The following is a 15,535-nucleotide window of genomic DNA, read 5'->3' on the forward strand; positions in this document are numbered from 1 at the left end:
CAACACTGTCAATATACCTACATCCGAAACCTCAAAGGGGAATATGAACTCATCTCAAGCCCAAAAAGCCTTCTTGGAGGAGTTCAAGAAGGATTTTAAAAATCAAATAAGAGTGGTAGAAGAAAAATTGAACAATTCCTTTAAAAATACAATCCACAAAATGAAAAAAAAAAGTACATTGAAGAAACCAACTCCTTAAAAAGTAGGATTGGTGTTGAAAACTAAAAATAAATTAATTAATTAAAAAAAAAGTAGGATTAGCCAAACAGACAAGGAGGAGCAAAAGAATGTTGCTTTTCCATGGTGAAAAGGTAGAGTAGAGAAGTCATCTGGTTCAATTTTTTTCTCAGCTTTTGAGTAGGGGGAAGAAAAAAAAATTGCAAAGTCCTTCATTAGTCCATCTACTTCTGGTTAGCCCAGGATGTAGCCAAGATGGTGAGTAGAATCAAGAGTATGGATCACTAGCGACAGCAACCCAGAGCCAGTTAAAATAAAATACTGTAATGTATGTTTTACTGACTTGAATGTAGTCATATCATCTGTAAATTATAGCACTCAGATGTTTTTTACATTTAGTCATTATTCTGTCATTTGTCTAGCTGCCAAGTTTCTCCCTCCTAACCATATGCACCCTTTACAAACCTTAGAAGCAGCTGTCTCAAGAGTGAACCAGTTCAGGGACGATAAATAAAGAGAAAAACAAATTGTATAAAAGTAGATTAGCTTCTGTTTAACATCTTTTACATTTGGTTCTCTCAGCAGCCACTAATCCTCCTCCCTTAAGTAAATTCAGCTGGTAAGCTGGTTTTGAATTTCATGTGACTTGAATGTTAAGTATTCTACTTTCCAGACTGGTTGGATACCCATTGTAGTTATAATCTTTCCTTGGTTAAGAAGGGAGAACCATTGGATCTGGGTTGGATTTTCAGCCTTTCATATTCATGGTCTTAGAAGCTTAGAGAGTTAGAGAAAGTGCTCCATTTATAGACTTAAGATGCTCTCCAGTTGTGCTATTTGACTAACTGTAGTTTTCCTTTAATTTTGAAAAGTAAAGAAAACTGATTACTAGCTTGAAGACTGTAATTGTTGAAGGATCCCACCACACATGACTGGGTCTCTACCTTAACTTCTGCTAAACAGGAGAAAGTGGTGTAAACTCTAGATGAGATATCCTAGATTAAAGAGATTTAGAGCTAGAATAAATTGATTAATTAACATTTATTAAGTATCACTATGTGCCTGACACTTTTCTAAGTCCTTAAGAAACAAAATTCCCTCCCTAAATGTGTTTGCATTCTAAGTGGGCACATAACACATATATAAGTAGGTATATTCAAGATACAGGGAGAGCAGATGGTCAACAGATTTAGAAGAGAAGACAATAACAGCTGGAAAAACTGCAAAAGGCCTTCCTGCCAGAGTGATGTTAAGAGAGCATCTGGGCCAATCCAGGTCAAAAGTGTTTGGGAAGGCAGCAGAATGGAGGAGATAGATCTCTGGATTTAGAGTCAGAAGACTTATGTTTGATTCCTGTGTGTGTCCTCGGCAAATCACTTCTCTTATCTTTGGTTTCCTCATCTGTAAAATGTGGGTTTAGACTGGATGGCCACTGTGAGATTTCTTTTAGCTCTAAAGCTATGATCCTATTCAGCTAAGGTAGGGGAGTGAGCAGAATTGGTTATACATGTGCTAACTTAAGAAACACATAAAAAAAAAGTTCCTCAAAAGAAAAAAAAAGTCCCTCATTGATTTGTCATATTTCCTAAATTTCTACTTTTCATATATTTCCTTAAATGTTTTGACTCCTTATCAACTTCTTGTCATGGAGAGAATGGGACAGCAGTGCCTAGTCTAGCTTTTCTCTCCTCTCTAATACTAAGGACTCGGGCCTCAAAGCCAATCCTTATCCTAAAGTTTTGAATTCAGTTTGCTGATTTCCCTTATCAACTTTCTTTGAACATTCCAGTGGCTGTTTATCTTGGAGACCTACTCTATCAAAAAAGTAGAAAATAGAGTAATGTAGTGAAAAGAATATCAGTCCTTGAGTCTGAGGATTTAGATTCAAAATCCAACTCTCACTCTTATTAGCTGTGTGAATTTAGGCCTTAATCTCTTTAAAATTAATTTCTTAATCTCATTTTATCATAATCTAACTTAATTTCCTTGAGACTCAGTTTCTTGACCCGTACAATGAGAGAATTGACCTGGATGGCCTCTTACCTTTCAATATATGAATCTTGATTTTCACCTTAGACTCACCTCTATAGGCAGCTGGGTGGTATAGTAGATAGAGCACTAGATTTGGAGTCAGAAAAACCTAAGTTTGCATCCTCCCTCAGACACTTAACATCCATGAAGCTCTGGTCAAGTCACAATATCTCTCAGCCTTAGTTTCTTCAGCCATAAATAGAGGCACTTCCCTCATGAGGTGATTGTGAAGATCAAATGAGATTTTATCTATCTATCTATCTATCTATCTATCTATCTATCTATCTATCTATCTATCTATCTATCTTCTCCTTCATCCATCTATCCATCCATCCATCTATCTACCTATCATCTATCTATCCATCTATCTACCTGTCTATCTATATCTTTATAAACCTTAACATACTATATAAATGTCAGCTATAATTATCATATTGTTATTCTTATGCATTGCAAAGACTCATCTTCCTGAATTAAAATCTGGCCTCAGACACTTACTAGCTGTGTGACCCTTTTGCAAGTCATTTAACTCTGCCTCATCTGTAAAATGAGCTGGAAAAGGAAACGGCAAACCACTCCAGTACCTTTGCCAAGAAAACCCCAAATAGGGTCATCAAGAGTCGGACAAAATTGAAAATAAAAAAACAAACGGTGAATTTATCCTATATATAGCTTGCTTTGTATATATTTGTTTGCTTGCTTTCTTCCCCGTTAGATTGTAAGCTCCTTAAGAGCAAGCTCCTTTTGCCCTTACTCCAACAGGGTAAGCTCTTTTTGCGTATTTTTGTATCCTCAGCATTTAGCACAATGTGACTATGCCCATAGTAGGCACTTCATAAATATTTATTAAGGGAGTGAGTATCCAGATATCGTTCAAAAAGGAGAGAAAGAACCTCCCTCCCTCCTCTTAGTCCCTCTATATGCCTCAGTTACACCCCTAACAAGAGCTGCCTAATTTAACAAAGAACAAATCCAAGGATGCATCTGGTGCATGTGATATCTTCAGCTGCTTCAAAGTGGGGGAAAAGGCTCGAGGGTCTGATTATGTCTCTCCAATCCTGAGGGGAGATAAACATCCTAAGCTGCTTGCAACCCCATGCAGTCATTGTCTTAGCTTGGAGAAAAAAAAAAAAAGACTTCCACATTGGCTTCTGGAGAAACAGTTTCTCTAATTGCAACCCAGGGAGCCATTCCCTGCTGAAATCTGGCTTCATCTTCTCAGAAGCAGCAGGAAAGCATGAAAAATGATTGTAAACCTTCAAGATGTCATCTCTTAAAGACAGTTCTTATGGGGATGCTATTAACATGTGTGAAAAATTATGTGGTCCCTGCCAATACAGAACTGATAGACAATACTGTGCAGATTGTGTTAGCGAAAGTGAAATGAAATATCACTGTGATGGAGGATGAGAAAGTACCTTTGAGCACATGCTATTGGGGAATGGTCTTTGTGATTTGTTTCTTAAATAGAGTCTGAATTACCTGCTGTATCTCTAAGCCTGCAAGTGGTTGTTGCAGTTTTTTAAAAAAAAAAAATTTTTGTTGATTGGATTTTTTGATAATGAAGCCAATAGTTGACTGACTGAATTGTCCATCTCCCCACCAATTGTTCTGCATGCAAACACAGCCATATACTACTCAACACCAGCTATGCTTGGGATTCTATGCTGTTCAGATTTTGGGAGAATCTGATCCCCATGGCACAGTAATAATGCTAAAATTCTGTACAGCTGAAACAATGATTCAACCGTATTCCCCAACATCTTTTTGAATGAAGGGCCTATGGGGAAATGGTGGCCGAGATGGCTTCTACCCAAAAGTGATGCAGGGCCCAGAGTGGCCGAACTTCTGAACCAACTGGCAAGGGGTCAAAGGGGTTGAAACGGAAGGGCTGAGATGATCTGAGATCAGAATCTTCTTCCGCTAACAAAAAAAAGGATGCCCACTGTTTGAAGCAGGATGGAAGCTGCCCTCGCTTGATGTACAAAAGTAGCTTCAAATGCCTTGACTTGAACAAAACACCTGATTTTCTCTTGAAAGGATGGGCAGAGCCTTCTGACCTTCAATTCTTCTGTTACAGAAAAGTTTTATTTTTCTTCTGAACATCACTTAAAAAAGTTTTACTTATGTTTCCAGAAGGCACTTGTGTGCCAAGGGAAAACCCAATGGTGGGTGGATGTTCCATGCAGCTTGCACTTGCTGTAGAAAGTAAAGAGTGTGTTTGAAGGGTCTGTGCTCTGTAAATTTGTAAACTCAGCTGCTAATCTCCAAGACACCTCCAGCCTCTGTTATTGTCTGTTAAAGAGGGAAGGGGTCACAACTGAGGCCCATGTTACTCTCCCTGATGGGGAGGTGGCCCAGCGTAATGGGAAGGCGCTGGACTTGAGTTGGTGGGTTGGAATCCTAGTTCTGATACTTAATAGTTGTAGGGCTGTGAGCAAGTCACTTAAACTTAGAAGACTTGATTTTCCAATCAGTAAAATAGGGATAACAATACTTGTACTAGCTACCTTATAAGGTTGTAGGGGGAGGAAAAAAAAACTTTGCAATGTTTTAAAAATTACATTGATTTAATTTTTTTAATTTTAAAAAATATTTTATTATTTTAAATTTTTTTTTCATTTGGCAATAACCATGAGAAGGGAAAGAAAGTAAAACAAAATCCTTGTAACACACACATACACACACACACACACACACACACACACACACACACACACACACACACACACACATATATATATAAAATCAAGGAAAGCACGTTGAAGCATTGACCATGTCCAAAAATTTATGTCAAATTCTATACTATGAGTCTATCTCCAGAGTGGACCAAGATGCCAGAAAGTCAGAAATGAATGGAATGCTTCAGTATCACTCCTTTTTTCTGGCTAGGCAATGGAGTGAAGTGACTTGCCCAGGGTCACACAGCTAGTAAGTGTCAAGTATCTGAGGACAGATTTGAACGCAGGTCTATTTGGACACAGGGCTGGCACTCTATCCACTGCGCCACCTAGCGGTCCCTTCAGTATCACTCCTTCATTCATTTGTCTTTACATTGTTATAAATCTTAAAGTGATACGTGTATATGTGAGAAGTTGTTTTGTGTTGTGGTTGGTTTTATTCATTAGGTTTCATTACTCCCTAACAGGTATCAACTCAGGTAGATCTGGCCCCTCAGTCTTCATTGTTACCAGCTACTCCCTGGCCTGTGAGATACCTGGATTCCCTAGTCTTTCTTTCCCAAGTAAGCAATAAAATTCTTTGTTCTCTTAAGATTGAGGCAAATAGGGTTCATGAATGGAAGCATTAATTAATTATTTTAAAAGAAGTTAGGAAGCACTTCCCAAGTGCTAAGTGCTGTGCTAAGGTCATAGATCACAATACAAAAGTTGCAATAGTCCCTCCTCTCAAGAAGGTTATAATTTAGAAGAAGATAACGCACAAGGGAAATGGGGGCCAGAGATATTTTGGTTTTTAAATTTACAAGGATGGCAAATGGAGCCATAGGGGAGCCATATCATTTTCAGTAATTTTAACTAAAAACAAACATTTACTAGGTAATTGCAAGAAAAATGTGTAATAGAAGATTACACATTAGAAGAACTTACAATAGAGAAGTTTGAATAGGCATTGGGTTATTGTTCTTTGCTCTCCCCCTCCTTTATGAGCTAATGGAATCTCCCTCCCCCTCCAATTGATTCACTTCCCTGTCTTGTTTTTCCTCTCAAATGAAAGGGAAAAGAAGTCTACTTGGGTTCTCCCACGTCTACCTTTCTGGGATAAGTCATTTTAGGCTGGGAAAGATCAAAGAATCAGAGCAGGAGCAGGAAGGGAATTTAGACATAACCTCATTTAACAAAGGAGGAAACTAAGTCCCAATGAGAGCCTCTTCACATAGGTAGGAAGTAACAAAGCTGGGAAATCTCACGCCAAGCTCACACATTAAGCATCCTGACTCACTCTGAGGCAGCTAATACCTCTGACCTTGGCCCGTGTCTCCCTCCAATAACTTTACTTGGTCCTATATTCCTTTTGCACTGTCCTTTGCATTAAGTGACTGGATCAATGATCAATGGTAAGTAGATAATTACCATAAACAAGTCCCCACTTATGTGATAGCCAACTCTTGAGACAAAGATGGGTGTGTGCGTGTGGTGTGTGTGTGTGTGTGTGTGTGTGTGTGTGTGTGTGTGTGTGTGCTGCGCGCGCACTCTCAGATGAGCACACTCCTATGCATAGATCATGCTTAAAGATTCCCTGCTTGTCTTGACTGAGTGCTACTCGGGCTTGGTGCAGTGAGATGACGAGGTTCCTTCTTGGAGCCCATAATCTCCTTATTGACCACTGGGCAGGAAGGGATGATGACTCAGGGGATCTTTAAAAAGAGATTAACTTACTCTCAATACTTTCTTCTCTCCCTGGATTTGAATGATGTCATTACTGTTTCCAGCTGCTTCTAGCTCCTATGTCTCTCCATAGCAGACACAGTAGGTAGCTAAAGCCCAGGTTCTCCCTAGTTGATCCTGGTCCTAAATTTTGGGATGCTTCTTCTATGTTTGTTGTTTCATCATCTCAAGTCAATGAGTAGCTATTCCAAGACAAACTCATCTAGGCTTTGAAGCCATCTTGTGTGTTCTAGAGGCCTGGATATTCTGGGTTCCTAGGTCAGAGCTGACTAGCCACAGGGAGATGAATCCCCAGCAATGAATGCATTATTCTTGAAGGAAAGGACCACTGGCCAGGGACTGAGCCCAATCCCTGCCTGGCTTGCCAGAAGATAGTGTCTGAGGAAGACAGCATAGAGCCGAGATGAACTGTAAAGTGCCTGATTAAGAGTACCCAAAACTGTTTCTTATTTAAGTAGTTCTAAGTTTCCCCCAATGAGCACTAACTGTAACAGTAGCTATAAGTTGTAAATCATTGTGCCCATTTAAAGAGTTTTCCTCTTAATTCAAGCTTATGAGAACCTGCAGTAAATAAATACCTGTCTTAAGCCAGATCCTTACTATCATTGGATTGATTTTCTATTTTTCTCCACCTTTGGAGTAGTCCCTAGACATGAGCAAAAACCTGAACTTTCAGTAAAATCATCCCAAGAATATTGGGATGGGGGTAAAACAAGGCAAAGCATATGGGAAAGGGGAACCTAATTTTCACTGTGTATCCCCTAGAACTGAACTCCATCTGGACTATGTGTAGGGGTTAAGAGCAAATGGGCCCCTTAATAGAAAGCAAGTGGGCACAATGCCCCAGGTCCTTGGGCCTAGCTAGACTTGAAGCTCATAATATCTTCCATATTTGGTATTTTAGGGGATCCTTGATTTTCTCCTCAACCAATGCAGAGCAAAACCCCTTCATAACTGAGAAGGTTGGTCTTTATGAGCTACAAGGACCAAAATATCCATTATCCTGCTAACCTGTGGATGAGCTCACCTGTGTTAATCTTCAGACAAACAGGTCACCACTAGACCCTGCTTGATAGGACTTATCAGAGCTTGGATTTTGCAGGCATACTTCTTGAGAAGGAAGGGTTGTTTGCATATTATGATCCATCAGCCCCAAAAGCAAGCCTTTATTGAATGCCTTTTATGTTTCAGGTGAAAGATTCCAGGCATACAATGACAAATAGGAAACATTTCCTGTCTACAAAAACCTTACATTTTTCTCTTAAAATTTATTTTTTTGAATTCCTATGTTTTCTACCCCCTTCATTGCCAAACATACCCTTCTTCCCTTCCCTTCTAACAAAGAATAAAAAAGAAAGTGAGAGTGAGGAGGGGAAATGTCAGCAAAACTCACCAATGCATCAAACTGTCTGACAAGGATATGTAGTATTCTATACCCATAATTCCCCACATCTATGAAGAAGAGAAGCATGTTCATTTTTAAGGACCTTACATTTTATCACAGAGAGAGAGAGAGAGAGAGAGAGAGAGAGAGAGAGAGAGAGAGAGAGAGAGAGAGGGAGAGAGAGAGAGAGAGAAATACAAAATAATCATGTAGCTTGAATATGGAGTTAGGCCTACTCATTTAGATAGTACAGCCCAGGGGTAGGGGTAGGGCACATGATGTAGAGTTCACGCCCCTTTCCTTTCTTTCTTCCTTCCTTCCTCCCTCCCTCCCTCCCTCCCTCCTTCCTCCCTCCCTCCCTTCCTTCCTTCTTCCCTTCCTTCCTTCCTTCCTTCCTTCCTTCCTTCCTTCCTTCCTCCTCCCTCCCTCCCTCCCTCCCTCCCTTCCTTCCTTTCTTCCTTCCTTCCTTCCTTCCTTCCTTCCTTCCTTCCTTCCTTCTTCCTTCCTTCCTTCTTTCTTCCTTCCTCCCTCCCTCCCTTCCTTCCTTCCTTCCTTCCTTCCTTCCTTCCTTCCTTCCTTCCTTCCTTCTTCCTTCCTTCCTTCTTTTCTCCTTCCTTCCTCCCTCCCTCCTTCCTTCCTTCCTTCCTTCCTTCCTTCCTTCCTTCCTTCCTTCCTTTTTTTTCTTCCTCTCCCTCCCTCCCTCCCTCCCTCCCTTTCTTCCTCCCTCCCTCCCTCCCTCCCTCTCTTCCTCCCTCCCTCCCTCCCTTCCTTCCCTTCCTTCCTTCCTCCCTTCCTCCCTTCCTCCCTTCCTCCCTTCCTTCCTTCCTTCCTTCCTTCCTTCCTTCCTTCCTTCCTTCCTTCCTTCCTTCCTTCCTTCCTTCCTTCCTCCCTGCCTCCCTTCCTTCCTTCCTCCCTTCCTTCATTCCTTTTTCCCAACCTCCTCCCTTTTCCTCTCTTTATTTCTGTCTCTCCCTTCTCTCTGTCTCTCTGTGTCTGTGTCTGTCTGTCTGTCTCCCTCTTCCCCCAGGGGTAACTCTAGTAAAGGAATGTTATAAAGAGACTTCAAAAAAATACAAACTAGGCGATCTCATGATAAAATAGTAGATGCCATTTGAAGTGAGAAAGAAAGAATCCCTTATATTATATACCTTAGATATAATGTAGTAGAAAAAGCTCTGAATTTGGAATCAAAAAATGTGGGTTCAAATCCTACCCTCAACACTCACTTGCTCTGTGACAATTTGAGAAGTTAAAAGGAAACTCGAAAGCATTATAGGGCTATGCCTGTAACATAACTGGTCTAAAGTATCTGACTGGAAAAGGGCAATCCTGGGAGTGATACACACATTAGTAGAATTATGCAGCTGTATTCTTTTTCTTCCCTTTCAGGTCTGCCAGGGGGTGAGAAAAATCCGAGGCAACTTGGTAGGAATTCTTAGCACTTAGCTAGCAGAGGATAATAAAAAACAATGAATTCTCCTAGATTTCTCTTTTAGAGCCAAGAGGGAGAAGGGCTTTTGACTCAAAGCTTGCTAGAAGCCCTAGAGCTGTGGATAAGCCCTGGATGCTAAGAAAGGTTTAAAGGTGGAAAAATGTGAGAACTAGAATTTGAATCTGAAAGTCTGATTCTCAATTTGCTCCAATAGTTAGAATGCTCCAATGAATCTAGAAAAAAATAATAGCTAGAATTTAACTAATGCTTTAAGGTTTGCAGAACACCTCATGTATGTCATCTCTTTTGCTACTCCTCCTATAAGGTAGGGTACTGTTATTATCTTCATTTTACAAATAAGGAAACTGAGGCTGAGAGAGGTTAAGTGACTTGCTCAGTGTTATACAGCTATTAAATATCTGTGTCAGGATTAGAACTCAGATCTTCCTGACTCCATGTCCAGAACTTTACTTACGATCTCGCCAAAATGAAACTTCCTTCGAAGAAAACTGCAACCCATCCATGTCTGTCCATTCTGTGTGATGCCAGTCAACTCCCTCTCATAAATTTGTCTTGGGGTCTGGACACACTTCCTTGAAAAGTATTCTAGTACAATACATAGACTGTCTATACGTCCTTGTCTATGTGTCATAACCTGCCAACACCCACGATGTGACACAGCTGATGATCCCTGAATAATTGCCTGGTGACTTAGGGGCCTTCCAGTGTCTGGCAAATGTTAGCTGAAGGCACACCAGTCCTGATTCTCCTCTGCCGGTTTCTTTCCAAGGAGCCTGGGGTATAGTAGTTGTAAAACTTTCCTTTTGTTAATAATAATAGCTTGTTTAGCTATTAACAACCATTGAAAAACTTTGGAAGGCCCATCAATTGAGGAATAGCTAAACAAGTTGTGACATACAATAATTGTGATAGCACTAGAAATAATGCTAATAATAGCATTTATATAGTGCTATGTGCCAGACATTGTGCTGAGTGCTTTCCAATTAATTATTTCATTTAATCCTCACAACAATCTCAAAAGATAAATACTATTACTATCTCTAATTTACCACTGAAAAAAAACTGAGGTAAAGAGAGGTGAAATGACTTGCCCGTGGTCACACAACTGGTAAGCATCTAAGGCCTGAGTCTGAACTCAGGTGTTTCTGACTCCAGGCCTGGTGCTCTAACCACTGAGCCTAGAATGGAATACTGCTGTGGTGTGAGAGGTGAGGGACGTAATGAATATGGGGAGATTTATATAAACTGATTCAGTGAAGTTAGTAGAGCTAAAAAAATGGTTTGTACGACAACATAAATGAAAAGAATAACAATAACAAGAGCTATCATTATCCAAATGCTTTAAGCTTTCTAAAACACTTTATAAATCTTCTATCATCTTAAAAGAGAACAAGAACAAAGAAAAAAAAACAAGAGCACAAATCATCATAAAACAATTAAAAGTGAATGTTGTGAAATTGTAGAAAACAAGCCTGGCCCCAAAGAAGAGATAGGAGACTATACCTCCCCATTCCTATCAATACCAAGGCCAACCACGATCCCAAAGGACTCATGATTAATCATACTGCCCACTAGCTGATGGACTCAGGGGGCAGATTGCAGCATATTTTTTGTTTTCTTTTTGGACATGCATGGTTAATGTGAAAATTTGTTTTGTATTGCTTATCTTGCTTTCCCCATGGATGAGGGTGGGAAAGGGGCGTGTGAGAATTTGGAACTCAAAATAAAATTAAATTAAAAAAAAAAGATAACCCCCCCACACACTCTTTTGCCAAGATAAGAAGTCTTCAGGGGGAGAATATCACATACATTTCCAGATTTTAAAATTGCATTGGCTGTTTTTGCTAACTGTTTTTCCTCTCTTCCTCTTTTTCTCTGGCTCTCTGGGAGGGGTAGGAACAAATTTAGGTCATGTAAAAACAAAAGATATCCATAAAAATTATTTATTTTAATAAGTCAGTCATTCAAAGGACCCCTGTATTTAGTATCTTTATTGTATTGGAATGCAGTTTGACTATGAGATTCAATGAATTCAATTTAAATCAAATAAGTGTTTAAGCTCCTGAGTACTGTCCTAGGTGCTGAGGATTCAAAGCTAAAAAGAAAGGCATTCTCTGATCTCAAAGAGCTTACATAGTGGGTGTCTTCCAGTCTGGGTTGGAAGACCATTTGTTCTGTCTGATGCAGAGGGGATTCTTGCTCACATTGGACTGAAATAGTTGGACTACATAGCTCCTGAGATCCCCGAGATCCCCTGTGATTTGCTGAAAATGTATTTCGGTAACTCCATCAGTGAGATCACTGGGCTGATATTGCATTGTCTGAGCAGAATAATAGCATCTTTAGTGTGCTTACGTAAGTGTCCAGGTGGCTATGAACATTGTTACACATTGGGGACTGAGGGAGCAACAAAAATCCTTTTCTTCTTTCACCAGAGCATTGCACTGAGTTCTCCCAAAAGCACTGGGAAAGCCCAGAAGAGCTATTGCAACACTCTGGCACTTACTGGGTTGTGGTGCATACACACAATCTTATCCTGGCTGCCTAGCCATAACCTGAAAAGTCCCAGTGTACAGAGTGCTCTATGGCTCAGCCTCAGGGTCTGGGTGAGGGCTGCTTGCAAACCTTTCATTCATAGGAGACTGAACCATTGCTTCCCTTTTGCAATAGAAGAAGTAAAGCACCATTCCCCCCAAATGCTTTCTTCCTTGTTAAATGCAGTGGTGCAAGGGGAGGGCAGAAGGAACACCTTATTTCAAGATAACGAGAACGGTAATTAAACAGAAAAATAAATGCATATATTAAATACAGTATAGGTAGAAAATGAAGCTGTCCCATACAAAGTCATTCTTAGGCTTAAGATGGTGAGAAAACACTCTGGATCAGCTAGAGAAACAGGGCCAACATTTTGCTCAACTAATCCCTTGTTATTCTCACTCAACTAACTCTGCATCCAATCCATCCTTATGAATAGAGAGTGCCTGGTGGGGTGTGCCCCAATGCTTGTGGGAGGTTGTTTGCTTGTTATTGCGGATGCGGTTTAGCTTGTTCTCACACTTTCCAACTGGGAAGCCCAGGAGCATGGCTTCCTTGCCCTTTTGGAGAATCTTAAGTAGAAAAATATCAAAGTCGATCCAATTTGGTTCCAAAAAACATTCATCCTCATGCCTCCAGTCACCACAGGGATTTCCCAACCTGAGCTAAATCAAAAACGAGGATGGACTAAATTGGAGGGAAGAGAATAGAGGAGAGCCTCACCAAAAGGTTCCTAATAGAGGAATTGCCTCAGGCTGATTCTTCACTGGCTCTATGGGAACTGATTGGTTTTCCCTTCTTAGTAGCCCTCCATCATGAAAGATGTAATGCTGGTTTTGTTATTTTCACTGCTTTCAAATTAAAATGAGTTTGTGGTTTGGGGTAAAGTTTGCTTGCACCCAAACTCTGTAGGTGACAGTTTCATTTTTTCTTAAGTTGTAATGTTTATTTTATAAGTTGGAAGCTCATTTTTCAGGCTAACTAGAGCAGAGGCCCCTCACTTCTGTGAAAAGAGGAGATCTTCAAATTTTCTTCAAATCATGTGATCAACCGTAGAGGGTGTGTTTGTTTGGGGAGGGGGAGAATTGTGATGGTAAAGCCCCTTAGCAAGGTAAGCAAAGGGTGAGGGTTGGGAAGGAGTCAGAGCCTGACAATGGACTTCCTGAGTAGGGTGGGGAGCAGTGTGTCACTCTCTGCTAGGGATCCTGACAAAGCTCAGGAAGGTGGTAAAATAATCACAACCATTTCAGAGCTCTTTAAGGTTCAAAATGTATGGACTGAGTCTTGGTCCAGGGGAACATATAGTGAAATACAATTCCTTCATCTCTGCAGAACGTTTGGCAGCTATTGCACAGACTGTCACACACAGTTGCTATCCTGATTGGTTTTGCTTATGTTTTGTTGTCGTTATTATAAAGGAAAGTTTCATGGGGACAAATGGGCAGATGACTAGTGCAAAAATCAGAGCCATCAATAAAGTTTTAAAAAAGAAAATAAAGCCCTTCAGGCCTCATAGCTCAAGCTCCCAATCCTCACATGTATTCTTTCCTGATACCCCCAGATGTTAATATTCTCCATCCCTTTTCTTTGTTTATACCTTGTATTTACTTATCTGTGCATGTCTTGTATGTCTCTGTAGCAGAATAAAAGCTCTTTGAGGTCAAAGATTGTTTGTCATTTTGACCTTGTATTCTGACTGCTGAGCATAAGTTTATAGGCATTTAACCAACTAATTAGTTAACAAGTAATTATTGAGAACTTGCTATGTGCCAGTCACTGTGCTGAACATCGGGGATGTCAATAAAAATTTGGTTAAAAAAATCCCTGCTTCCAAGGAACTTATATTCTAACAGGGGAGTCAACATGTATATAAACATATGAATCCCAGGTCCCTGCAGAACAGATGGAAAGTAACCTTATAAGAGAAAGTTCTAGCTGTAGAATAGGTTTGTAAAGACCTCCTGCAAAAAAGAGTGTTTTTAATTAAGTACTGAAGGAAACTAGGGGTTAGGTCAAGTGGAGGAGGGCAATGGAAGCATTCTAGGAATACTGAAAAGCTGCTGTAAAGGTATGGGGATAGAATATGCGTGAAGCAGATGCAGAGAGAGGAAACCATGTGGCCTTAGAAATGATAGCAGATGGAGTTGGGTGAGAAAGGAGCTCATGTTTCAGAGGAGGAGCTTCTAGAAGATGATGAATTCTAGGACCAAACAGAGGAGATTTTGGACCAAGTAAGAGACAGGGCCAAGTTGCACAAAGATAAAGAACCATGAGGAGGAGTAAACCTGAACTTTGTCCTTTACTGGCACTGTGTTATGTGGACTGTGCAGGTCTATCAATTGACCTTTAGAATTTTTTCCTCCTTGGATGAGTGCTTCATTACTAGAGTACTTAGTGGAGGGCTGTTCAGTTTTTTGGGCTAGGCAGAAGCCCACCAGAAAGGGGAGGAGATTGTTTTGAATGTTTATAGAGTTAGGTGCAAGTTCATCTGTTTTCTTTTGTCTATCAAGTGAAATAAAATTTGTCCTCCATCTGACGTATTCTTCACCCAAGTTCTTGCAAAGGAACTGAAAGCTCTTAATTTATCTGTAAAGACCTAGTCAAAGTCTGATTATTTCCAAGGATGTTACTGAGTTGGGGCAAAATGAACCCCAAAGGGTGATTTGTGAGAGTCCCTGAAGTTCCTGGGGGGAGGGTGGTTGCAGTGAAAAGAATGCTGAAATCAGGGACTTGGATTCAAATTCCAATTTTGAATCTTAGTGTCTTTATGATCTTGAGTTGGGGGCTTTCCATTTTTGGAGCTCAGTTTCCTTATCTATAAAATGAAAGAGTTGACTTAAATTACCCTAAAATCTCTTCCAACCCAAAAATCTATGATGCTATGATTGAACCTGGGCTATGAAAACCCACATCTGTGGGTGTGGTCCAGAGGTTACACAAACATAGTCCTCTTTTCCCAGATTTCACTGTCAAGACAAGCTGTTTCCCAATACAGCATGATGTAATTGGTGTGAAAAAGATATTCTTACAAACTAGGTCAATGCTTGCACACATCATCTGGGTAGCTTTCTTTGAATTGCTCTCTGTTTTGGACTCTGGATAGATGTATATACTTGCTTGTATCACCTGCATTTAAAGATAAGAAATTGTGATCCTCAAGGCTACAGGGGATTTGGGTCCAGATGACATCACCCTTAGGGTTACAGTAGGAGGTTTTGGAACAGACTGGCAGTGCTTATAGCTACCATCTGGCGAGACTCTGGGACACCCCAGAGATGGGCCCCAGGAGGAAGCATTTTTGATGATTAAAGCTTTCCCATCATACCATTTGTATCTTCTAGAATCTGCCCTACTATTTAAACTAGCTATGATTATATTGTTTACCTGTAATGGTTTCTGTTCTTTTTAACAGCAAATTTCATTTGAATCATTACCAGCAGTCACAGGACAGTAGATAGAATTGGGAGAATCTTTGCAGGTTATCTAGCCCAATGCCTTCAGTTTTCTTATGTTTTGTGTTTGTTTTTTTTTCTTTTATTCTCTGCCCCT

Source organism: Phascolarctos cinereus, unplaced genomic scaffold (genome assembly GCF_003287225.1).
Source record: "Phascolarctos cinereus isolate Bilbo 61053 unplaced genomic scaffold, phaCin_HiC Scaffold_4;HRSCAF=312, whole genome shotgun sequence".
Lineage (NCBI taxonomy): Eukaryota > Metazoa > Chordata > Mammalia > Diprotodontia > Phascolarctidae > Phascolarctos > Phascolarctos cinereus.